This window comes from Salminus brasiliensis, chromosome 20, assembly GCF_030463535.1.
Source record: "Salminus brasiliensis chromosome 20, fSalBra1.hap2, whole genome shotgun sequence".
Lineage (NCBI taxonomy): Eukaryota > Metazoa > Chordata > Actinopteri > Characiformes > Bryconidae > Salminus > Salminus brasiliensis.
In genome coordinates, this window is record NC_132897.1 from 26,753,520 (window position 1) to 26,779,707 (window position 26,188).

Here is a 26,188-nt window from a genome sequence, read left to right on the forward strand (position 1 = left end):
GCTGAGATTAATGTAAAATCAACACTGCTGAGATTAATGTAAGATTATTAACACTGCTGAGATTAATGTAAGATTATTAACACTGCTGGGTCAGGACTGGTTAGGACAATGACGAGTGAACACTCGCGGTGCGATGCAAGACTTTATTAAACCAAACAGGGGAAACAAGAATGCAGCAATAACAAGAAAGAATGAATAAACCAAACAAACGAGACAAACTAACATGAGCTAAACCTGAAAGCCACCTGAGGCTGGTTGGGAGTCAGGGTGTCAGGCGAGATAGTGAGATGTGTATATAATATAAAAGTCCTGGACCTTGAAGCCTGTGGACCTGACAAAGCACTGCTGAGATATATTTAATATTAATACTGCTGAGATATATTTAATATTAACACTGCTGAGATAAATGTAATATTAACACTACTGAGATAAATTTAATATTAATATTGCTGAGATATATTTAATATTAACACTGCTGAGATAAAATTAATAATAACACTGCTGAGATAATTTTAATATTAACACTGCTGAGATAAACGTAAGATTAAAGTCATTTTTCTGGAACGATCTTCTCCAGGAGGTCTATGAACTGATTAGCTTCCAGCAGATGGAGATGAAGCTCCAGCAAGCGGAACTGAATTTCCGGTCTGAAGCAGACAGGACTTATTTAGTGAAGGTAAAGGGAGCAGGGGTAGACAGTGGGTGTAGAAGTTCTGATTTACAGCTCTGTAGTTTTTAAAGCGGGTTTTTTTTCTGCTTCACTGTTTAATCATCTCATTTTAGCTCCACTTTTTAGCTCTTCACCTCTCTCCTTCTCTTGAGTTTGTGTGAATTATTGTTTATTATTGTAAGTCCATTGTTAATCCTCCTCCTTCTACTAATAATAACAATAATAATAAAAGTGGAAATAAATAAGTATGAATTGCAGTTTGAAATCTAGAGGTGAAACATTAAGATGAAATATAATATAATATTTTTAATATAATAAAGTGCTGCTACTACTTTTTTGCTATAATTTTTACAGGGATAAGGACAGATATTTGAAAGAGATTTACATTGTAAACAGGTCTGTATGTGTTATGATCTATATTTATAATATATTTTATTTGAGATTTCAGAATCTTAAATTTTGGAGCATCACTGTAAAGATTTGATTGCATTTATCAACAAGGGCATTGGTGCGGTCAGAATATTGGATGATCATCACCCAACCAAGTTTCCCCAGCTCATCCCAGAAGTAATGGGCACCGTTTACCATTCACTGGCCACTGAATGTTATTAGTTGCACTTGTTTCTGAACCCATTTTCCATGTTTTCAACTCACACTAATCGTACAGGATACTTTACATAATAAAGTATGCAGAGAAACAGGAGGACTACAATCTGTAATTCTAGAACTACAAAGTTCTCCTACAGTGGGGAAAAAAAGTATTTAGTCAGTCACCAATTGTGCAAGTTCTCCCACTTAAAAAAAATGAGAGAGGCCTGTAATTGACATCATAGGTAGACCTCAACTATGAGAGACAAAATGAGAAAAAAAATTCTGAAAATCACATCACATAAAGAATTTATTAGACCCAGGGAATTGAAGTACACTGAGATGCTGGAGCTGTCGTCTCGCAGCTTACACGCGATCACTCAGGTTTGTTGACGGTGGAGCAGATGGGTGCTCCCGTGTCCGTGTTACCTTCTGGCTCTCTCCTTTTAATTAGGCTGTAATAGTCAGACCTGCCGGAGTCGTCAGACACAATCTGATACTGACCAACATTCTCTGCTCTCCGAATTAACCCTCTCTCTTTACCCTCTCCGAGTAAATGGCCACCCGGCCCGACCTGCTGGAAGATTGCCCGTTAAGGTCCCCTCTACCCTCGTCAAACCAGCTGCCACCTACCGGTCCAACCAGCAGGCCCCCGACCCACCACCACCCATAGCAGACCAGCAGCTCACACGCCTACCACTGCTACCTGTTTAGCGACCATGTTAAAAACATTTTTAACTATCTGTTGTATCTGGTTTGGAAATTTTATTATTAATGTTTAAATAGTTCTGGCCAGAGGAGGATGGGTCCCCCTTGTGAGTCTTGGTTCCTCCCAAGGTTTTTTCCTCCAGCTCTGAGGGAGTTTTTCCTTGCCACTGTCGCCGTTGGCTTGCTCATTGGGGGTCTTTGATTCGTTATTTCTTCTTTGTCTCTCTTTTATTAATCACTATTTATGTAAAGCTGCTTTGTGACGACAACAGTTGTAAAAAGCGCAATACAAATAAATCTGACTTGACTCTCTTTTCTCTTTCATTAGTCCAACCAAGCCTGATTTTCCTCCACACATTGCAGGTGCGGCGTCTATGGTTAATCCAACCAATTTTTGCCAGGGCAATGCATTTTTACTTAAGGACTTCTCCACCGCATCAAAAATGTCCCGTACTGTTGTGGTCCCATGCATGGCAGCTATATCCAACAGCTCTTCAGTGACAGAGAGGTCCGACTTCACGCCTCTAATGAAAATGGATAGCTGCGCTGTATCCGTGCTGTCTGTGCTTTCATCAAGCGCTAATGAAAAGGTGATGTACTTGCGCGTCTCTGCGGCCAGCTGTGTTGCCAGGTTTCCTGCAAGTTTCCTAATTCTCTGGTCGGGACACAGCTGCTCACAGACCTTCAGCATACACTGCTTCAAAAATGCAAATGAAAAAGACTTAGATGCGCGAGCGATTTCTTCAGCTACGATAAAGCCAGCTTTCACAGCTGCGTTGTTTTGGGCCGTAGCTCTTGTGAACATATTCTGCTGCGATCGCAGTTTGCCTTTTAATTCTTGTACAATTTGTTGCTTTTCTTGAAGGCTAACTTTGGCATACTTAGCTCCGTGTTTGGGATCAAAGTGCAGACGTAAATTGTACTCCTTGACAACTGCCACCGCCTCATAACACAAAAGACATACCGTTTTTTTCTCCTTGAAGCACAAACATGTATTCGCCTTCCCATCTCTCTTGAAACTGTCTTCCATCTGCATCAATTTTTCTTTTCCTGGACATTTTGGGATCAATATTTGTAGCTATTTCTTAATTCCACTTGTTGAAAAAAATCACATCAAAAAGGATACACTGTAATCTAGTGGTGGAATGCTGTCACTTGGCGGGCAACAGAGGAAAACAATTATAGGACTTCAGTGGTTAAAAATGTTTGAATGTTGTTTTCTGGTCTTTCAGGCAGGAATAATCTTTAATTAGCAGAAGAAATTGTTACATAAATGAATATGATGTATTGTGTCGAGAATGATGCACAATCAGGATTGTGTTGTGAATCTGAAGTGCTGCTTCAAAAATGGCACTTCCAAGTTTTTGCTTTCCCTTTTTGGCGAAATTGATACACGGATTGGACCATGTATCAAAAGGGCCGATGGTAGCAACAGCGAACAAACACTGGTTGGCGCCAGGTTTTTCAACATTTGCAGAAAAGTTTTGCAAATCCTGAGTCATTTGTATGAACATAACATAGGGAAAATGACACGACAGCTCAATCGGCATATCCTACTCCAAATTTTCCAATTGAACACATTATGATTGACTTCATTGCCATGCCAAAATTACTGGTATTGTCTGATAATCATTGACATGTTCAGCAAATGTCCAGAGTGCTTTCCATGTAGAAAACAAGACCCACTCGCAGTAGCAAAATGCTTGCTTAGGGAAGTAATTACTAGAGTACTTCCTTTGGAGTTCCAGTAAAAATTTCATCAGACAATGGCAAGCACTTTTAGAACAAACTGATCCAACATCTTTCTGGTGCTTTGAAAATTGATTTGAAAACACATTGCGCTTATCATCCGCAGTCGGCTGGTGCATGGGAACGTCTAAACCAGACCATCAAATAATTCAAACCGCCAAACAGGACTGAGCCCAATGGAAGTATTCTGTGGTTTTCCTAACCTTTCTCTTTACAGGCCAGTTGAATGCTCTCTACAGCAGGTCGATGATCACATGATTGATTATATGAGTGCACTGTGCAAAACTCTTCAGTCTATTCATTCACAGGTGAAAGAAGTGTTGCCAGTGAGTGCTGAGGGTCCTCTACACTCTGTGAAAGTCGGTGACGGGGTGGTAGTGAAAGCCTATCGAAGGAAGGCTCATGGATCCACTGCTCACATTGCAAGAGAGAGACTGTTCCAGACAGCTTTGTGTCTAAAACTGAAGATCCAGGTGATCAGATGACGTGCTAGTAACCTCTCACTGTTATGCCCAACGTCTCCTATGTAGTGCAAAACTCCACTAGGCAGAAGACGGTTGTTTCCATGCCATGGAAACCAACGCTGGCCCGGAGTAGTGGCCCAGAAGCAGATGCTTGTCGACAAGTTTGTTGTTGTTTCCACTGTTTTCCGTCTAGTGTGTTAAAATTTTCTTTAGGGAAACAGACAGGACTTTGACCTTTGTGTTACACTTGTTCTTACTTATACTTCGTGCTCTCCTATCTTTATGAACAATTGTATTAGATTTTATGACATGTAGAGGTCATTGGAATCGTGGACATAGATCTAAATTCAGATCAACTAATTCTGAACAGTTAGAATCTTTGTTTGACATTTTATGTTTAAAGGGAGGAAATGTGGTTTTGAGATCATAGTAGTACATAGTCAGATGATTATTATCTCTCACATATACCATATGTATTTCATTTCATCATCATTCTCTTAGTAAATTATATCCAGGCTAACATACTACTAGACTTACGCACTTAATCAAAACTTTCGGGTGGACTTTTACTGCTCCATATGAAGGAGACCACAAATCAGTTACTCCCCTTCAGCCGGAGTGGAACAAACTAGCTACTCCTCCGATCCCAAGTGTAGACCTTATCTGTTTTCTCTATGCTGGCCACAGTGAGTTATTGTTCAAGTGACCTCGAAGTTGCATACCAACTCGTTTGGGTATCTCCAGGTGTGAGGGGCTTCTAAAAAACATATTTGAGCTTCCTTCCTCTTCATTAATTATGCACGTATGTTAACGCCCTTATGTTTATTCATATCACAGTTAGGTGTAACCAATGCGCTTCAATAACTTCTTTGTCTTCTGTGAATCAGTGGAAAGTGACAACACCCCTTTGGGAAGATATATATGACCTTTTGTAACTTGGTCAACCTTCAGAGATCTCGGAGTATTTGCCAGGAGCTTCTCCCCGGCCGAAAGCTTTTCAATAAATATATTACTTTGGAGCATTTATAGTGATTTCTGCTTATTTAAAAAATGTCCACCATGGCTTAGTGTCAGTTTTAGGTTCAGCTCAGGTTAGGCTTGATTAAAAGTTAGGCCTGACATCAGTTTTAGGTTCAGCTGAGGTTTAGGCTGGATTTAAAGTTAGGCTTGACATCAGTTTTAGGTTCAGTGCAGGTTAGGCTTGATTTAAAGTTAGGCTTAGTGTCAGTTTTAGGTTCAGCTGAGGTTTAGAGTTGATTTAAAGTTAGGCTTAGTGTCAGTTTTAGGTTCAGCTGAGGTTTAGAGTTGATTTAAAGTTAGGCTTAGTGTCAGTTTTAGATTCAGCTGAGGTTTAGGCTATTTTAAGCAGACCTTTGTAAGAAGATAAAGTAATGGGAGGTAAAATACTGGACAGATCAGGTGGTTGTAGGAGAAGACTTTATTGTAGTTCCAGACGACTCAGTTGACCATCTTCCCTCTAGAGGGCAGCAGCATCTTTTTGATTATATTTTCAATAACTTAGTCTCCAATACTAATCTGACAAACTGTTGGAGGACAAGAAACCCCAATTCCAGACAGTACACCTGGTTTAATGCTTATAATAATGCTTAGTGTTCAAGGCTACACTACTGGTTAATCTCTCACAATAAGATAAGATAGTCCTTTATTAGTCCCGCAGTGGGGAAATTCACAGTGTGACAGCAGAAAGGGATAGCAAGACACTCAGTTACAAAAATTTAGATAAATAATTTACACTATATACACAATATAAATAAGAATTAAAAAGCAATAAACAATATTATTTACAGCAAAAGACTCTTAATTGCACATGGGGGGGGGGGGGGTATTGCACATAGTATCCCCTGAACATGAACATGTGTGTGTAGTTAAGTGTGTGTGTATGTGGTCCGCTGGGAGCAGTGCTGGTTGTGCAGTCTGACGGCAGCAGGAAGGAAGGACCTGCGATACCGCTCCTTCACACACTTGGGGTGAAGCAGCCTGTCGCTAAAGGAGCTGCCCAGTGATGCCAGAGTCTCATGCATGGTATGGGAGCTGTTCTCCAGCATGGATGCCAGCTTGGTTGTCATCCTCCTGTCTCCCACCACCTGCACTGGGTCTAAGAAGCACCCCAGGACAGAGTCGGCCCTCTTTATGAGTTTGTCCAGTCTCTTCTTATCTGCCGTCGAGATGCTACTGCCCCAGCAGACCACTCCATAGAAGATGGCAGATGCCACCACTGTGTCGAAGAACGTCCTCAGGAGCGCTCCCTGCACTCCAAAGGACCTCAATCTCCTCAGCAGGTAGAGTCTGCTCTGGCCTTTCTTGTAGAGTGCAGCAGTGTTGACTGACCAGTCCAGTTTGTTGTTCAGATGAACACCCAGGTATTTATAAGAGTCCACACTCTCGATGTTCATACCCTGGATGTTCACTGATGGAGGGGGGTGTCTGCACCTGCGGAAATCCACCACCAGTTCTTAGGTCTTTCCAGCGTTATTCTGCAGATGGTTCTGCAGACACCAGTCCACAAAGTCCTGAATAAGTTCTCTGTACTCGCTGTCCTCCTTATTGGATATGAGGCCGACGATCGCTGAGTCATCAGAGAACTTCTGGAGGTGACAGGTCGGTGAGCTGTACATGAAGTCAGCAGTGTACAGGGTGAAGAGGAACGGTGCCAAGACCGTTCCTTGAGGGGCTCCTGTGCTGCTGACCACCAAGTCAGAGACACAGTCCCGTGCCCTCACATACTGTGGTCGGTTGGTGAGGTAGTCCAGTATCCAGTTTGACAGGTGACTGTCCACTCCACAATGTCCCAACTTGTCCTTTAGAAGCTCTGGCTGTATGGTGTTAAAAGCACTGGAGAAATCGAAGAAGGTGATCCTCACAGTGCTGCCGGGCTTCTCCAGGTGAGAAAGAGCTCTGTGTAGAAGATAGATAGATGATATGACGAAAAGTATTTAAAGTTGTGAAATTTCAGCATCTCCTTTAACTGATCACTGTTCAGTTCCCTTCTTCCTCTCTCTGAACAAATGTAAATCACCTTTGAATTCAATTAGGAAATTTAATAGTAACCTTTTGCTTAATTGAAGATATTTCACTACTGGAAATTTCACCTTTGAACAAATGGGAGTGGTTTAAATGCAATGTTGGAGCAGCAGCAATTAGGACAGTATGCTTCTAAACAGATGAGGGTCCAACACTCACAACAGACACACACAGATTCGTTCAGCATTGATTAGGAAGTGAATATGGGTTGAATGCAGTGTATTAAGCTTAGCCTGTAGCTCAGCTAGTCTGTGCTGCAGCATGACTGAGGAGACAGAGGCTGCTTCTCTTTAGTGAACTGCATCTCTTCATTTCATTTAGACGGGCTGGAGCACGGTCGAAGAGAAGAACCAGGCTGAACCAGCAGACGGAGTCCAGCCTGTTTCTCTGTGCAGCTGGACACAACGCAGAGTCGTGGACGGGTATCCCGGATGTAAAGAGGACCGGCTACATTTATACACTGATCCATTAATAAAGACTTTTATCTTAGATTTTGTCTGAATAACTTAATACTTTTGTCTCAGTCCCTCTGACGCCTACTTTCCAGAATGTGTGAAAGTGTGTAAAAAAGAAAGAAGAGAGAGACATTTTTAGGTCAAATAAAGTTCATTTTATTATTTTTTTCGGTGGTTAATAAGAATGAGAATTATATCAGTTCAGTGGTATATTAATTTAATTTTGAAAATATCAAATTGACATTTGCGTTGTATGAAAGGTGTAGTTGTATTAAACGACAGAAACAGTCATTGTAGGAGATTAAACTAGACGCTAGGTGGCAGCATGGAGTCAGGAGTCAAATGCTTCAACAGCACTGAACTGTGTTAATACTCTGAAAAGCTTCTCAGTGAGCATCTCTATACCAAAGCTGCTCAAGTACTTCAAGTACATCGCTGCGCTAATGGCGCCCCCTGTGGAGAGTCTTAAGCTCGCGGGAGCCATTACAGCACAGTGTGTAATAAAAACTGAATCCAAATTTCTAAAGAATTTCATTTTTAAAGCATACAGGAAAATGATATCACTCTCCAGTGTAAATTAGACCTTCCAGCAGTAAATATTCACTCAGCTTCTAGTTAAAGAAATATTTGAAGGAAACAGTGGCGTAGGGTTCAGTTAAACTGCTCACACCACCCAACCTAACCCCTCATATGAGTCGTGTTTTATGTTAAATTAAATATAGGAAATGTTACACAAGGAACGACAACAAATATTTACCATGTCACCCTGAATGTCACGAGAAGCGCCGGGAAGCGAGTCTTTATACAAGGAAGCTGTTACTGACATATAATGATCGCTAGATGGCGATTCTTCCACGCATCATTCAGTTGGGTGTAGAGACTCTCGATATGCCCGGTGAGTTTAAACTGTTCACTGGATGTTCAAAAATAAAATTGTTATAATTAAAAATATATTAAATAATCAAATACATAAGAATAATCAGTGTAATTACAAATTACAAAAGTATATTTAAGTATTAAATAATTGTTTACCGTTGTCTGCAGAATATTGGTTCTGAAAGATGCCAATGCCCCCTACTGTTACCATAAAGCTATAACTGTCAAGCCCTCGTTATCGTGCCCTCCCCCGGGCCGCTGCCCACAGGCCCAAATAGGGACTTCCTGATCGTGTCTGTTTATTTGTGTTGATTCATTGTTCATGTGTTTCACCTGGGACTGGGAGTAAGGAGAAAGGAGTGTAGTTCCCTTTGCCGTGAATTGACTCGACTGGAATCCCTGTGACGCTCTGGGATTCATCACGCGTTACTGGCGTGTTCAGCTCAGCTCTAGTTTTGCGGTCCATGTTTAGGAGAGATTCTCCGTCTGACTCGGAGGCAAGCGAGGTACATTCGCTTCCTGCTCAGGTTCCAAGGCGACCTACATTTTAGGCAGTACTCTGCAGGTTCAGGTTAGGTCTGCCCTGCTTTCTAGTCTGGCAGCTGGCTCTCCAGCTACCCCTGTGTGTTTACGATACCATAGTCTGTTTTGAGAGGCAAGCGTGTTACATTCGCTTCCTGCTCAGGTTCCAAGGCGACCTACGTTTTAGTACTCTGCAGGTTCAGGTTAGGTCGGCCTTGCTCGCTGATCTAGCGGCTAGTTCCCCAGCTACCTTCGTTTGTACACAGAGTTCAGCTCTGTCCTTAGTTTTGTATCTCCCCTCTCTGCCCAAGCGAGGCTTGTGGCTTTGTGTTTATCTCCCCTTTAGTTCTCCCCTCGTTTCACTCTCCCTGCTCCTCCCAGTCCCGGGTTTGTTTTGTTCGCCATCTGATTTGTGGTGTTTTGGTTCTGTTCATGGTTTTGCCCATGTTGCTGCACTTTGCTGTTCATATCTCTTTGTTTTGTATTTGGTTAATAAAGTACCATGCTTTGATTTCCATCTCTGCGAGTGTTCATCCCTTCAGGTCTGGCCGTACACGCCATGATAATAACATTAACAGGTGAACGTCATTCTTTTTTGAGGTTAATTTATTTAGATTTTCATTTGTTGTATTTAATAATCATTTAAGAAAGAGGAGAGAGGTCTGTAATTTTCATCATAGGTACACTTCAACTATAATCCAGGAAATGACATTGTAGGATTTGTAAAGAATTTATTTGTAAATTTTGGTGGAAAATAAGTATTTGGTCAATAACAAAAGTTCAACTCAAAACTTTGTAACATAACCTTTGTTGGCAATGACAGGTCAAACGTTTCCTGTCTTCACCAGGTTTGCACACACTGTAGCTGGTATATTAAGCATGATTAAAAAACCACATGTATCCAGGATGTACTTGGATTACCTGGATGTCATGCAAGCTAGCAGACCAAGAAGCATTCTGGTCAATAAGACAAACAGATCTTCCATTAACTTCTGTTATTAGACTGTACTATTACACTGCATAGTGTTAGAAGGGTGAGCTGAACTGTATTGATTACTTAAGTGCTGATTTAACACTGGGAACTTTACTGTGCATGTAGTCTTTATAAGTCAGAAGTCAGAGGTTTCTTAATAACAAAAACTAACTGGCACCATTAATGATCAGAGACTAATCACATTCCTTCAACAGACGCCCTGGAGAGCCCAAAGCTCACCCTAAACACCTCAAACTCGTCTCACCTGGGGAAGCAGTCCAGTACAGCTGTGACCACTGTAACATCTTATACAAATCAGACAGGAGCAACTCCATCAGCATCACTGTGGGTAAGAGAACAGAGAATGACTTTATAATAAGCTCATCTGACTGCAGTAGTAGTAGCAGCATTCTGTAATCATATGTGAGCAGCACGGATTGCTACTGGCTGTCTAAAAACGTTCATAAAAAAAGTGTGCCACTACCAGATTCACACCCGGCCAGTTTTGTGCTTAGCATGTGCTGCTCTGTTTAGAGAACAGGTATGGACTATAAGAAGTTATAAGAACCAATGAAAATTAAAGAGAATATTATATTTTACTAATTAGCGCTAAATCAAGAATTCTGTGATTTACACTATATGGACAAAAGTATTTGGACACCTGCTCATTCATTGTTTCTTCAAAATGAAGGATATAAAAAAAGTATTTATCCTGCTTTTGTTGGAGTAACTGTCTCTACTGTTCAGGGAAGAAGGCTTTCTACTAGAGTTTGGAGGAGCATTGCTGTGAGGATTTTATTGCATTCAGTGACAAGAGCGTTAGTGAGGTCAGGATGTTGGATGATCACCACCCCACCACCTCATCCCCAACTCCCCAACTCATCCCATCTAAAACTATTAGATGGAGCACCACCATAATTCAGCTCAATGCTGGGTGGTTTTATACCCCTCTAACCCACGCCTGACATCAGGCATGGCGCAAGCAGGTTCATGTTTACTATCTGCTCCATAAAAAGTGTCCTATTCTAATGGCAGTACTTTTCTACAAGCACTAGACAAGCTGCGTGCTGTTTGCACATCTGTGTCAGAAATAGGTGCACCTTAAAGATGCTGAATTCAGTCCATTATCTATTTTTAGTAGAGCAACTTAACTGATTGGTATCTGTCTGGCTGTCATCAGCTCACAAACAGTAGCTGCCTTCCCAACGGAGAACTGCTGTATGTGTGAACAGCCACTGTGGGTGAGCTGCTGCAATCACAATGTGGCCTGTGTGAATGTTGTACCAGTTTACAGCTACTGATACCAGTTCCTCTTCTTTTCCAGTGAATTTGCTGCAGCCCAACATCTCCTTCAGTGCTTCACCGGTGTTTCACTGGTGGCTTGAAGGGCCTGAAGTGACCAGGAGCTACAGCTCCATCATCTGCTCCGTTCAACCGCAGTATCCAGGAGGCTCCTTCCACCTGGAGTTCAGTGGTGAATCCAGCATCACCAAAACTCAGTCAGCTGTTAACCACTCAACCACCTTCTCCTTCCCTGAGGCTGATTATGTCCACCAGGGAAACTACAGTTGTGTTTAGGAAGTAACTGTGTCTTCACACTCTTTTAGATTCTCCAACACGGAACTCTTGGCCGTCACTGTGAAAGTTACAGTAATAAGATGAGCTCATCGTTTTTCTGGACTAGTTCTCCTGAAGTGTAAATGTTCTGACAGTTTTGGTTCCCATCATCAGTTTTTCAGCAGCAGCAGCAGGACTGTTACTCGTATCAGTGCCGATCATTGTTTTCCTCAAAGGGAGAAATAAGCAAAAACTGCAGAAAGCTGAGAAGACGTATCGTAGACACTGTGAGTACTTTCTGTTCAGAGGACAGTTTACTGAGGTACACTGAAACTCACAGAAGGTAAACAGAGAGTAGATACACATGTCCAAATGTTTGTGGACACCTGCTCATTCATTTCTTCTGAAATCAAGGGTATTAAAAAGTATCTTATTTTCTTCTCTGCAGAACGAACATGGATGTGAGGATTTCCACCCCACCTCATCCCAAACTCCCCAACTCATCCCAAAACTAATGGATGAAGCATCATCCATTATATTTTGAAGACATTTTATAAAATCTATAAGAAATCCCAAAAAGAAACATTCTTCTTGCAGACTACTTTGTTGAGTTGTTGTGGATCTCTATATTTAGAAGAAACAATGAGCATGAGCAGGTGTCCCAATACTTTTGTACCTAGTTACATAGTGTACCTAGGTACTGTGTAGAATGCCTTTTGGTAAAAATGTACTGATATTAAAAAAAAAATTATTTAACCAGGCAAGGAACCATGTAAAATTCAGTAGTTCTTTGATGTGTCATGGTTTTATAAAGAGGCCTTTAAGAACCCCCTTGTTTAAAGTGTAGAGAAATGTGCTGCTGTAAAAGATGGTTAACCACTAAAAAGATGTATTTATTTATTTATTAATTTATCTATCCACACAATTCTTCAGGTGCCAGAGCCCCGGCGGGAAATGAGGAGACTGAGGGGGAGGAGGAGGATGATTATGAAAAAGCAGAAATCGCTCTTCAACAAAGAGAGGACTCTAATCTGGTGCATCCTGTTACACTTAGTAGTCTAATGCCTCTCTGGTTCGTCAGACTGGAATCTGATTGCTTAGTGGGATGGAATCTGCTAATTCACTTATTTCCCAGTAAAGGGAGGGGATTTGGTTCTACTGGGAGGGACTTTGGATGTACTGAGAGGAGTTAAGGTGGTACTGGGAGGAGTTACGCTTGTACTGGTGGTGATTTTGTTTGTACTCGCAAGACTTTTAGTTGTACTGGGAAGAGTTCTGGTTGTACTGGAAGGAATTCTGGTTGCCCTGGGAGGAGTTTGGGTTGTACTGGGAGGAGTTGGGGTTGTATTGAACCAGGTGTAAGAGAATTAAAGAACTCTGGAATTAGAGAAGGGTGGAATTCTGGTGGCTTTTGCTTTGTGGGAGAAGACCAGACCCTCCTCTGAAAAGTGAAGCTAGGACTGAGAGATGTGGCAGAGTTAAGTTTTAACTGTATTGTGACTCAGTTATTCTGTAGGGGGAAAACACAGGATCAGGATCACCTGTTTGAGGAAGAAGATGGAGGATGAAGATGATAATGATGAAAGTGGAGAAACAGTTCTTCCAGAGAAAGAAGATTCGGTGACTCTGATGATGACTACATCAATGTAGATGCTGATGTGGAAAAACCAGCGTTGGAAAATCAGCAGCAGGTGAATGTTTATGTAAACTGTGTAGAACATCATAGTCATTTGAGTCAGTACTGGTTATAATATTGGAAATTGACTTATTTTCCCATCTTTCAGGTTCCTGCCCACTTTGTAGTTCACATAACATTGACATTTTGTGGCTAAAATTGTGTCGTAAACCAGTTTTTCATTTGTGTGTTCTGATATGATCATCCTGTAGATGCCAAACACACACACACGACTGCCCATGAGGAGATTGAATCCTCTGAGTTCTCATAATAGTCTTCATCATCCATCTCAGAGTTCTCTGATGAGGACTACATTAATGTAAACTAGATAGTGGTGATGACGTACTCTGACCAGAAAAGTCAGGAGGTCTTCATACACATTCAGCCACTAAGCTCAGAGGAGCAGACGCTGTTCTGCTCTCCACAGCTGTACAGAGTGATTCTCTGAGTCACTGTAGCCTTTCTGTCAGCTCCAACCAGTCTGACCATCCTCTGTTGACCCTCTCCTAGTAACAACGTGTTTCCGTCTGCTGAACTGGATGTGTTTTCTTTATTAAATCTCTGACTGTCTCAATTCCAGAAGAGGTGAGGAAAGCTTCTTCAAGCACCTGCTGAAACACTTTCTAGTGACAGATGTGAGTAACTGGGGCAGCGTCACTGCTCACACATTCAGACAGGAGGGACAGTGTGGAGGAGGCCGGCTGTGGTTTTCCTTCTGGGCTTTGCATGTGCTGCTATGTTGTTGATGCTCGGTGTAAAACATTAAGGAAAGGCCACACAAATACAAATCAGCTGGCCCTCCTGTTGGCTACCTGGAGAACTAGGGGCATGTCTGCAAGTGATTGCTGTGATTGTCTAAGTTCATCAACAGTCAAAATCAGTTCAGTTTCAAGTAATGAATAAAGGACATCATTATTATTACTGTTGTTGTTCATTTATAATTAACAATAATGGCAATATAAATATATTCAAATATTTAAAACTGTAAACATAACCGTTATTATTAATAGTAAAATAAATGATATAAATGAATTGTGTAAATACAGTGTAATACCTGTAACTGTCAGGCCCTCGGCACGCGCTCAGCAGCCGGCTTCCCTCATTAAGCGGATCAAGGTCAGCTGGGACTGGAGCTTCTTAAGCTGTCGCTTTGTTTTCTCTCGTTGTCGTGAATCAGCTCTGTTACAGCCTCTGTAGCACTGCGCTCTACGCTCTGCTCAAAGAGGAAGCAGACTGATCCTGTCGTTGCCTGTTTGGTCTTATGTCTGTTATCCTTGTTGCTCTGTCTGCTCTGCTGATCTAAGCCCTGATGCCTCCCTGTTTCACTGAAGTCTTTCTTCTCTGTTTTTCCTTCATTATTTTGGTTTGTTGGTTTTTCTGCTTCCAGGTTTCTGTTCATTGTTTTTTTCAACACCTCGCTTGTGTTCTTTCTTCTGGCCCGAGCTCCGTCTAGTGTTCTGCTTTTGTTTGATATGTTTCTCATTTTCCTGAATACTGCTCAGCTTCCTCCCAGTCCCAGCTGTGTTACTGTGTCCAGTTTGAGTTGTGAGGTTTTGATTTTGTTTCTGGTTCTGTGCATTAGATTGCTGTTCCCCCGGTTGTGCTTTGCTTTGTTGTGTCTGTTTACTTTTGCCCAGGTTACATTAAAGTCCTGCATCGTCCATCCCTGCAAGTGTTTCCTTGTGTTCACTGCCACGTCTGACCAGGTATGACAGTAACTAATAAATTATTTATTATCATTATTATTTATTATTATTATTATTATTATAATTGAAAACAACTGTATCATGAAAACATCACATCTGTAATACATAAAGGAAATTATTATTGTGGTTGTCATTATTTATTAACAATAATAACAATGGTAATATTTACATATTTAATGTGCTAAAATGCCTTAAGATGAGACGATTAGCCTCGTTAATAAGTGAGGAAATGATCGTTGGCTTCTTCTTCTCAGTCTATGACTGGAGCTGCTGCTGCAGATATGATATCTGACCTGTAGGTGGCGCTACTGTGTCGCTTTTCATCCTGAATCAGTGTAATCTCTGTGAAACTGGACTGAATTGTCTACTTATGTCTCTTTACCCTGAACTGTCTCCGTTTTGTTGTGCTAATAACCACAGTCTGAGGAGGCCTGGAAAAAATGACCTTAACGTGGTTTCAGACTGACCTAAAGTGACCTTCACCTTTAAGTTCCATAATGAGTGTAAACAGTCCTTATTTCCCAACATGAACCCAGACCCAGATTCATTTTAGAAACTAAGAACTGAAACTCCATGGCAGCTTTTGAAAACCATTAATATGCAACATTATGGGCTGTTTAATTTAGACGTCTAATAGACTGTAGCGTCTAAACGATTAACTCTGGCATATATTAAATATAACAGCAGTTTATTAGTTCTTATCTCCTGCTCTCCGGGACCCTCACCTCACTTGGCCTTGGAGAGGCAATCTCCCCGCACCCTCCCACAAGCCTTTGCAAGGTCTAGGCCACAGAGACCAGCTACAGTTTGTTTCTTTAGTTCCAGTGCATTTAAACATTCAGTTCAAGTGAGGATTCTACAGATTTATCAATTCTTCTGTTTACAGACCGTCACTCTCCCTTTTCATGATGGTCATGAACTGAACTACATCCAGTTTTTTCACATATTTTTTTATTTTAAGATACGATTCTTCTCATCCCACCTACCACCTGGGAGTCCATGTTCAAGTATTTTCCAAGTATCGGTCGATAGATGCTCTAAATTCAGTTCAGGATGAGAAGATTACAGAGAGGACGTAATGTACACGAGATAAGGGGTAAAGATAAATTTACCATAACAGTGAAAGTAAATGTGTGTTCCCCTTTTACTCGCATACTGAATTTACATATATATGGTCACCTGAAGTAATTCATAATTAATATACTGGCCTTTGGCCCGAGTAAGCTCTTCCTGTCGTGAGTATTCAATCAGAAACCTCTAATCAGCATTAGTGAACAGTTCAGTTGTTTTTTGTATTGACTTTTACTGTTTTGACTTCTACATAGCCTGGTATACATAGAGACTAAATCTATAACCACTAGACCACTATAATAACACACAAAGTAAAGTAACAGCAAATGTTACATGTATTATGATTATTATTATTAGTAAAAAAATAAGGGATTAAAGACTGCACACACTGCTTTCAGAATATAGAAGAGTATATATGATATACAAGCTGACAGCCCTAGTTTCTCTAAAGCAGGAAAGTACGAGCAGTTGGCGTCATCACTCGACCATATGTTCAAAGTGTCAACAAGTAATAAATGATAGGAAAAGGGAGTGGTATTGAAACATTGGCAAAAAACAAAATAGATAAAAGGGGAAAAGCCTTATAAAATCAATTCAAGTTTATTTATAAAACAACAAATGTCATCACAAAGCATTAAACAGAGATCTGGGTATAAATACCTAGAATAAAACCCAGGAATAAAAACAATAAATCAATACTGAATTAAGAGAATATGGAAATGCGCCGTCAAGCCATAAAAGATGAAAACGTGAGTGAAATGTTGAAGTCCAGGCAGGTATACATGGTCATGCAGTGAGGTGAGGATGAATCAACACGAGGCTCTAGATCAGGACAGTGGGCTGTAGGATAGTCGAGAGCCAGGTCTGGTGGTACAAGGATGGAATAGCTGGAACTGGGCATCTCAATACATGGTAGAGGTGTAGAGGTAGAGAGAGAGAGAGAGAGAGAGAGAGAGAGAGAGAGAGAGAGAGAGAGAGAGAAGAAAGGAGGGGGGAAAACAAGGGGTTAGGAGATCCAATGGGTAGGGTGGGAGTCAGATCACGGCAAGCTTAAAACATCAACAACAACAAAAAAAAACAAACAAAAAAAAAAAAAACAGTAAAGGTTTCAAGCACATCTTAGATAAAACAAGGCCTTGATTCACAGGGAAAGTCCTAACTACATAAACATACTCAAAGGATTGGACACAATAAAAATGTCCTTCCCTAAACTCAGGCCTCTTTTGCCACAGGACTTACTGTACAAATGACACGGGTAGAATTGATCAAGGTCATAACAGTAGAGACAGAATTGTGGCCAAAATACATTTGCAAAGAAACAGACATATCTACCACTCCGAGAAAAAGGACTTGAATGAACAGGATAATACATCAGTCTCGAGCACAAGCACTGCAATCCATATGATCAGCTCAGAGTCCATAAACATTTTCCATTTACCAAACATGGATTTCTATCATCCCGTAAGACTGGTGTCCTCACCCCCTTATTTCAGTCCTGAAGCACTGTGGCTGTAAAAGCTACATAGGACAACCACATGCGGTCATTTCCTAAAGTAGTGTTGGTAAGAGTCTCAAACGCGAGAACAGCTCAGCCAGTTTGGATGAAACACTTTGTTTTGAACACAGAAACTCACAAGAGACATCGGTATGATTGACTAACTAAACATTAGGTGGTGCATTGTCCTTGTGTGTGAAAAAGGATAGGAACCAGATTCCTGGGGGCCTGAAAGGAGGTCAAGGGTGCACAATGTTCTGGGCCATTTTCAAGAAGAAAATTAAGAAAGGGATTTAGGAGTATGAGTAGACTGGTGTACGACCTGTAAACGTAGATTAGAAAGACAATAATAATCAGAACCTGTAAATCAGATCAGGACAGAACAGTGTTAGTATGAAAACAGGCTACAGCAGCATGATTAGAATACCCCCAGAGTTGCTTCTTCTGAAGTGGGAAACTGAATCCTGCAAAAGAAATGTACGTTACTGGTTGTAGGTTTTAAGAAGTTCTCCAAGATGCTGTGGGGACAAACAATCAAGAGACTCATTTCAGAAGAAGTATTTTATAATCAACATGGAATTTAACTGGAATCCAGTGCAGGGACGAGAGAATAGACACATGTGGTCACAATTTCAAGCAGATGAACAGAAAAACAACCACAGAGCTGCAGATTTAAAGACAAACACAGTTGCAGACAGTCAGAGTTGGAACCAGAGTCTAAACAGAATGAACTGCAGATTTATAACCAGAGAGGTATAGATTGACAGACAGACAGACAGACAGAGATGCAGAAGGACCGAAAGCCAAGGGACATACATACAGTCAAACAGAGTTGCAGATGCATAGTCGGAAAAACAGCCAGCCAGCCAGCCAGAACTGCACATTGAAAGAAAATTAGCCACTAAATTGCCACACAGTTGCAGATAGACACAACCAGCCAGAGATGCAGATAGTCAGACAGTTTCATATGGATAGACACAGCCGGAGTTGCTGCCAGAGCCTTAGCAGGATGAATTGCAGAGTTTTAGATGGAGACAGACAGAGATGCAGAACGGTAAGCAGCCAGCGAGCCAGCCAGAGCTGCACACAGACAGCCAGTCCAGCCACAGAATCACATATGGAAAGAAAGCCAGCCAGCCAGCCACAAAGTTGCACATGGACATGCAAACAGCACCACACACAGTTTAAAATGGACAGCCACCCAGTCAACCTGTTGCAGTTGGATATACAGCCAGTCAGAGTTGTAGCCAGAGTCTAAACAGAACCAATTGCAGATTTATTAACAGCCAAAGAGTGTTGATGGACATTCACACAGCCAAATATAGTTACAGACGCACAGTCAGAAAGACAGCCAGCCAGAGTTGCACATGGATAAACAGTCAAAGCAGCACACAACAACAGAGACGCAGACACATAGTCAGAAAGAAAGCCATCACTGCACCTGACAGCCAGCCAAACAAAGTTGCAGAGGGATTATCATACATTTGCAGACGGATAGGGAGTTTCACATGCATAGACAGCCAGTCAGAGTAGCTGCCAGAATCTAAACAGAATGAACTGCAGCTTTATAGACAGCCAGCGAGAGGTGTAGATGGACAAAGGAACATACAGTCAAACATGGTTGCAAATGCATAGTCAGAAAGACTGCCAGAGTTGCACATTGACAGACAGACACTGAATTGCAAACAAATGGCCAAGCAGACAGCCACACAGGTGTAAATGAAAAGGCAACCAGAGAGTTGTAGATGGACAAACAGCCAGAGTTGTGGATCGAAATACACACTGCCAAACAGTCAGAAACCGTCACACAGTCAGAAAGACAGCTGCACATGAATAGACAGACAGAGCCTAGGCAAAACCAGTTTTAAAAACTGTGATGGAACTATGCTAAACAAGTCCTTTTCAGTAACTGAAGCAGGTCTGCTATGGAGCTGGTGCACCATTTATTAACACAAAAAGCTGTGGTTAGAGAGTGATGTGCAGGCTAGATCATCTGTTACATGAATCAGATCTTTACGGTGAGTCGGTAGGGAAATTATATGCCTTATATGTAAAGAGAGCTACCTCAGATTAAAAGTTGGACTGACACACAGACACTGAAAGTTGCAGATGGATGGACAACCAGCCAGAGTTACAGATGGACAAAGAGATAAAGATATACAGACAGTCACACACTGTTGCAGATGGAATAGATAAAAAGACTTAGCTTTTTATCATAAATATGCTGCCACGACCAGACCTGTAAAGAAAACTGTAATAGTTAAAACCTGGGGGAGTGGATTCATTCAGGGCCATGTATTCATTAGACATGGTGAACTAAGGTGGTTATCCCTAATAAAGTCATTGATAATGTTTGGTTACAATGTGTGGGACCAACACAGGTTAGATACTGCAGGGTTCGTCAGAAATATGAGCTAGAGACAATTTTTAACACAAGCAGAGCAATGGCAGAATTAATGATTGGAATAAAGTAAATCATGTAAATCACTGGCCCTACCCAGTCACACCAGTCAGGTAAGTCAGTCCTGGCATAGTACCTTCTTGATGTTCCCGGAGAGATCAACAAACCCCAGGGAGCACAGATGAAGCCTTTCTTTGCAGAAGGGGACCGGACGTCAAACCTGCAGCCAGTGGTGGAGCGTGAAGAGTTGGCTGAACGGCTTGCTCTCTCATCAGTAGATGGGCATAGGGCTAGAAATGACGATCCTGGCAGCGGTCTTCTTCCATATGTTGTCTGGGAGCCTGCAGTAGTGGTCCTCCAGGACACTGGCACCTTGGAGTTACCCTTTGTGACAGATATTAATTAGTGTTTTAGAAGAAGTCTCCAAAAACGAGAACACCACCCTGAGTAGTTGTCCTTCGCTGAAGACAAAGTGCCGAGGACATTTTACCGGTTTCCCTGGTCACGCTGACTCTCCCAGGGCCTCTCCACCGCCACCGTATTCCTTGAGTAAACACAGGGGTTAGTAAGTTAGTAAAGCAAAATAATATAAAGTAACACACTAGATAACACAAGGATTAAAACTGGCTAAGAAACAAGCCAATGCTAATATTAAAGAAAATGAAGAAATGCCTAGGAGTAACAAGCAACATGAGAGGTCTTGTGGACAAAATTGTGTGCTGCTCACTAGCACTTTGAGGGGGGTTAAATTGTCTGCAATCACTCCTTTATTTACATGTAGACCTATATGTAGACCATGGCTTTGTAGCTCATCCTCAGGTAAAAGAGAGAGTGAGAAGAGAACAATCCACTAAAAGTTATTTGGTTTACTACACCACAAACCCCCAAACCCAATCAAAAACCCTAACATTCAAACAAACACACAGTCATTACACCAATACACACTTTGACGCAGATGACAGCAAAGTACGACCTTCGGCTCCAGCAGATGGACGTTACAACAGCCTCCTTGAATGCTTTAATTAATTGTGAGATCTGTAAGAAGCAACCAGAGAGATTTAAGCGAAAATCAAACATGGTGAAAAGGTTTTCTGTAAAATGATTAAGTCATTGTATGCTCTCAAACAGTCTGGAAGGACCTAGGGGGTGCATTATTATCTAGATGAAAATGGCTTTACACAGAACCTAGATGAAACATTGAGTGACACTGATATTATTTTTTCTGCTTGTATCAAAAAGTAATATCGCACACACACACACACACACACACACACCTGCCAACTGTCCAAATCACCAAGAATGAACGACGGACCCCAGGCTGCCTCTTCGATCCTTGAGTCTGTCTTTTTCGGAAAGGTGTCCAGAAGTGTGCGGCAGTGCTCCTTCAGGGCCTCGCTGAGTCAGGTGGAGAACAGTGGAGAAAGATGATGCTGAAGGTGTCACACTGCCGAAGCACCAATGGAAGCCTGTTCAGGACACAGGCACCTAGAAAACAGGAGACAGCGGCGTTACTCTTTGGGCCCAAAATGTAAGTGTTTCACAGTGGAATCTCCAACAATGAGAACACGACGACTCTCCCAGGCTGCCTCCGGCCTAGTCTTCCATCTGTGGAGTTTGGTCTGTCTCTACAACAGCAACTAGATCTGCGGTTCAAGCAGGACGAGCTCCATGAAGAGCGTCTGTTCCTCCGCGGTCGCCATGTTCCTCGAGTGTAAACACAAAGACAGAAATGCAAAAGTCAGTTAGTGAGAAAAAGTACTGTACAGTAACACAGGTAGCAGATAGCACAGGGATTACAAGATAAATAAGACAAAGCCAATATTAAGGCTATAAAGTAGGGATAGTTGCTCGACTCAGAGCCCAATTACGTCACAAGCTTTCAAAGCAGGACCGCATCGAAACAGCAATTTGGAGTCTTGCTCAAAATACTAGCTGGTCCTATAGATCCAGTGTGCAAAAGAGGGTTATAGATACACTCTGATTAGAGCTATCCAACTACTGTTTTTGGGTTGTTCCAATAGACAAAGTATAAAAGAACCATTAAAAGAATTGGTGGATGTTTGTATGTTTTGTTGTGTTTTCAGTGGGTTTGTGGTGCAGTAAGCAAAAAAACACTTAGTGGATGGTTCGCTCTGCATTTTTTTCTTATTAGTTTGAAGACAACTTACAAAGCCGCAACCATTACAACATGTACAAGACCTGAACCAAGTTGGACAGTCACCAAATTGTCACAGTTCATTTGGGTCAGACAAGAACACTGGACTGCAGTCAAGCATGTAAGGAGGTACTTAAAGGCTCCAACTAATCATGGACTGTGTTACCAGAAGAGAGGAGAGAAACTGAAGCTTGAGGCACACAGTGATGCAGATTTGGCTTCAAATACAAAAGACAGGCGAAGCACAACAGACTCCGGTTTTAGTCCAACTAAAGATGGTCCTCTTACTCTCTGCTCGGTCTACATGTGAAGGAGAATATATGGCACTCGCTGTTACCATTCAGGAAAGCTTGTACCTCACACAGCTACTAAGTGCCATGAACAGTGATCACCAATATGCACCTGTGAAAATACCTGAAGACAATCAAGAAGCAATCACTCTTTCCATGAACCCTGTATGGTGACAAAGATGAAGACACGACCACATTAGACACCACTTCATTCGATCAGTGCTCCATGAGTGTTAAATAACTGAACACTGTCCCACAGCAGATATGGTTGTGAAAAAGCCAAACCTTTTAAAGAGGAGAGTATTTGGATCAGTATACTACACTACACAGTACACTTACAAACATGACAGATAGAAGCTAGAGTCAAAATGAGAAAGGGAATCTTTGTAGGGTACAACAAGAACAGTCCATCATACCTAGTCTACTATCCAGACACAGGGAAAGTCCTCAAACACAGACTGGTGAAATTTCTTACAGAGTGTGTTACTGAACACCAAACCCAGACTGACCAGTCAATAGCAGATGACTTCCATGGGGAGAGATGTGTACCCCCATGCCAACAGCCAACCGTGTTCAGACTCCAGAAGAGGTAAAAGGGTTTCAAACTGACGCTTAAGATGGCGTTTAAACAAAGATTGACATAACAAACACTATTCAAAGAGAGACAGGAAAGCACCTCAGTATTTAAGCTGACTGTGTGTCAGATATTAAAGACCAGATACTGACCAATACTGACTACTGTTACAGGGTCTGTAATGTACCACAGAGCTTCAAAGAGGTGTTCAACAAAATCACAGTTTGAGTTGATGCAGATGACCTTGAGCTCCACCAGGTGGACATTACAACATCCTACTTGTATGCACAGATTGATGGAGAGATGTGTATGGAGCAACCAGAGGGATTTAAAGGAAAGACAAATACAGGTGAAAAGGTTTTCTGTAAACTGAATAAGTCACTGTATGCTCTCAAACCATCTGGAAGAACCTGAAACATGATTATTAAGATGAAAATGGCTTTACACAGAACCTAGATGACCATCGTGTCTTCAACAAACACCCTGAAAACAGCAGGATGATACTGATAATCTGGGTTGAGGATCTCATCATTGCTGCCAGAAACAATGACTTACTCATGGAGGTGAAAAAAAGGCAAACAACATTCAAGATGAAGGAAAACTGAACTATTTTCTAGGTACTGATTTGGATCAAAGTCAAGGAGCAGTAAAGAGGAGTCAAAAGAAGTACACATCAAAAGTACTAGAACAATTTGGTATGTCTGCTAAGGTCAACCCCATGTAGACAAAAGTCACAGTGTAACAAGTAGTGATTCTGTTGATCCTACAAGATCTCACAAAGCAGCAGGTAGATTGATGTATGTGAAGAGCCAAAGGTGTGGGGGGGTATTAGGCAGCAAGGAAGCTTAGTAATGTGGACAAATTCAGGCCTCACTGTATTGAAGACCCTTATTTAAGGAACATAAGGTTCTAATACTCATTGCAAGTTTTTCCATGGTTCCATTTTTTATATATTCATGTTGTGTGTAGGTTTTACTCCTTACAATTAACTTGCTCCCCATATGGCTATTGGGATAAACATTACACAGAGGACTCTGTGGGACAACGGCAGCATTCCTGAATGGAATCACAGAAACTCAAACCAAGGACTTCCCTGGTTTAGACTTTCCTTTCATAAGGAAACACCCAGGATATATAAACTGTCTTCAGAGAGAAGGACATCTGAAGTAAAAAACACCTCGGTGAGAGCTACTGTTTTCAATTGTTCCAATGGACACCAAGTATGAAAGAACGGTTAAAAAAAAACTGGTGGATGTTTGTGTGTTTTGTGTTTTTACTGGGTTTGTGGTACAGAAAAAAAAAATACAAACACTTGGTGGATTCTTTTCTTTTTAATCTAAAGACGACTTAAAGCTGCAACAGTTACAATGTGTACAAGATCTGATCCAAGTTGGAACGTCAGTAAATTGTCGTAGTACGTGTCTGAGCCAAATGAACAACACTGGACTGCAGTCAAGCATGTATAAGGGAGGGTGGGGAGAAACTGACACTTGAGGCACACAGTGATGCAGATTCAGCATCAAATACAGAAGACAGACGAAGCACAACAGACTCCGGTTTTAGTCCAACTAAAGACAGTCCTCTTACTCTCTGTTCTCTACATGTGAAGGAGAATATATGGCACTGTCTGCAACCACTAAGGAAAGCTTGTACCTCACAGCTACTAAATGCCATGAACATGTGATCACCAATATGCACCTGTGAAAATATTGGAAGACAACCAAGAAGCAATCGCTCTTTCCATGAACCCTGTATGTTGATAAAGATGGAAAGATGTATGTAGACATTAGACGCCAGTATTTGATCAGTATACTACCATTACAAACGTGACAGATAGAAGTTAGACTCAAAATGTTAAAGGGAATCTTTGTTAGGTAGGACAAGAACAGTCCATCATACCTAGTCTACTATCCAGACACAGGGAAAGTCCTCAAACACAGGCTTGTGACATTTTTTTACAGAGTGTGTTACAGAACCCCAAACCCAGACTGACCAAGTAATAGCAGCTGATTATTTCCATGGGGAGAGATGCGTACCCCAATGCCAACAGCTAACCGTGTTCAGACTCCAGAAGAGGTAATGCCAACAGCTAACCATGTTAACCCACCCCAGAAAAGGTTCAAGCGTTTCAACCTCATGCTCAGGGATGGCGCTTAAATAGAAGGAGACAGACATAGTGCACGCCATCTAAAAAGAGAGAGGAAAGCACCTCAGTATTCAGCTGACTGTGTCAGATATTAAAGACCAGATCATCACAGATACTGACTTCTGTTACAGGGTCTGTTTTGGGTTCATGCAGATGACAGCACAGTATGACCCTCAGCTCCACCAGATGGACATTACAACAGCCACTTGCACAGACTGATTGTGAAATGCATATGGAGCAACCAGAGGAATTTGAAGGAAAATCAAGAGGTGAAAAGGTTTTCTGTAAACTGAATAAATCATTGTATGCTCTCTTGCCAGTGACTTCTTTAGAGTCTATAGATCATATATTTAACAGCCCACATTCAGTGTGGGAGCTGCTTGTACTCTGAAAGCCAAACCTTTTAAAGATGAGAGTATTTGGATCAGCAAACAACACTTACAAACATGACAGATAGAAGCGAGACTCAAAATGAGAAAGGGAATGATTATTTCCATGGGGAGAGATGTGTACCCCCTTGCAAACAGCTAACCGTGGTGATCAGATTCCTGAAGAAGTTCAAGAGTCTCAAACTGATGCTAAAGACATGGTACACACTATTCAAAGAGAGACAGGACAGCACCTCAGTATTTAGCTGACTGTGGGTCAGATATTAAAGACCAGATACTGACCAATACTGACTACTGTTACAGGGTCTGTAATATACCACAGATCTTCAAAGAGGTGTTCAACAAAATCACAGTATTGGGTTGAAGCAGATGACCTTGAGCTCCACCAGATGGACGTTACAACAGCCTACTAGCATGCACAGATTGATGGAGATGTATATGGAGCAAACAGAGGGAACACACATTTAAAGGAAACACAAATACAGGTGAAAAGGTTTTCTGTAAACTGAATAAGTCACTGAATGCTCTCAAACCATCTGGAGAAACCTGAAACAACATGACCATTTACACAGAACCCAGCTGACCATCGTGTCTACAACACACACCCTGAAAACAGGAGGATGATACTGATAATCTGGGTTGAGGATTTCATCATTGCTGCCAGAGACAATGACTTACTCAT

At 41.5% G+C, this 26,188-nt stretch overlaps 1 pseudogene; it reads left to right on the top strand.

Annotated features, from left to right (window-relative positions):
* Nucleotides 1–2,409: 2,409 nt before the first annotated feature.
* Nucleotides 2,410–26,188, top strand: part of LOC140542394 (uncharacterized) — a 158,478-nt pseudogene continuing 134,699 nt past the window's right edge.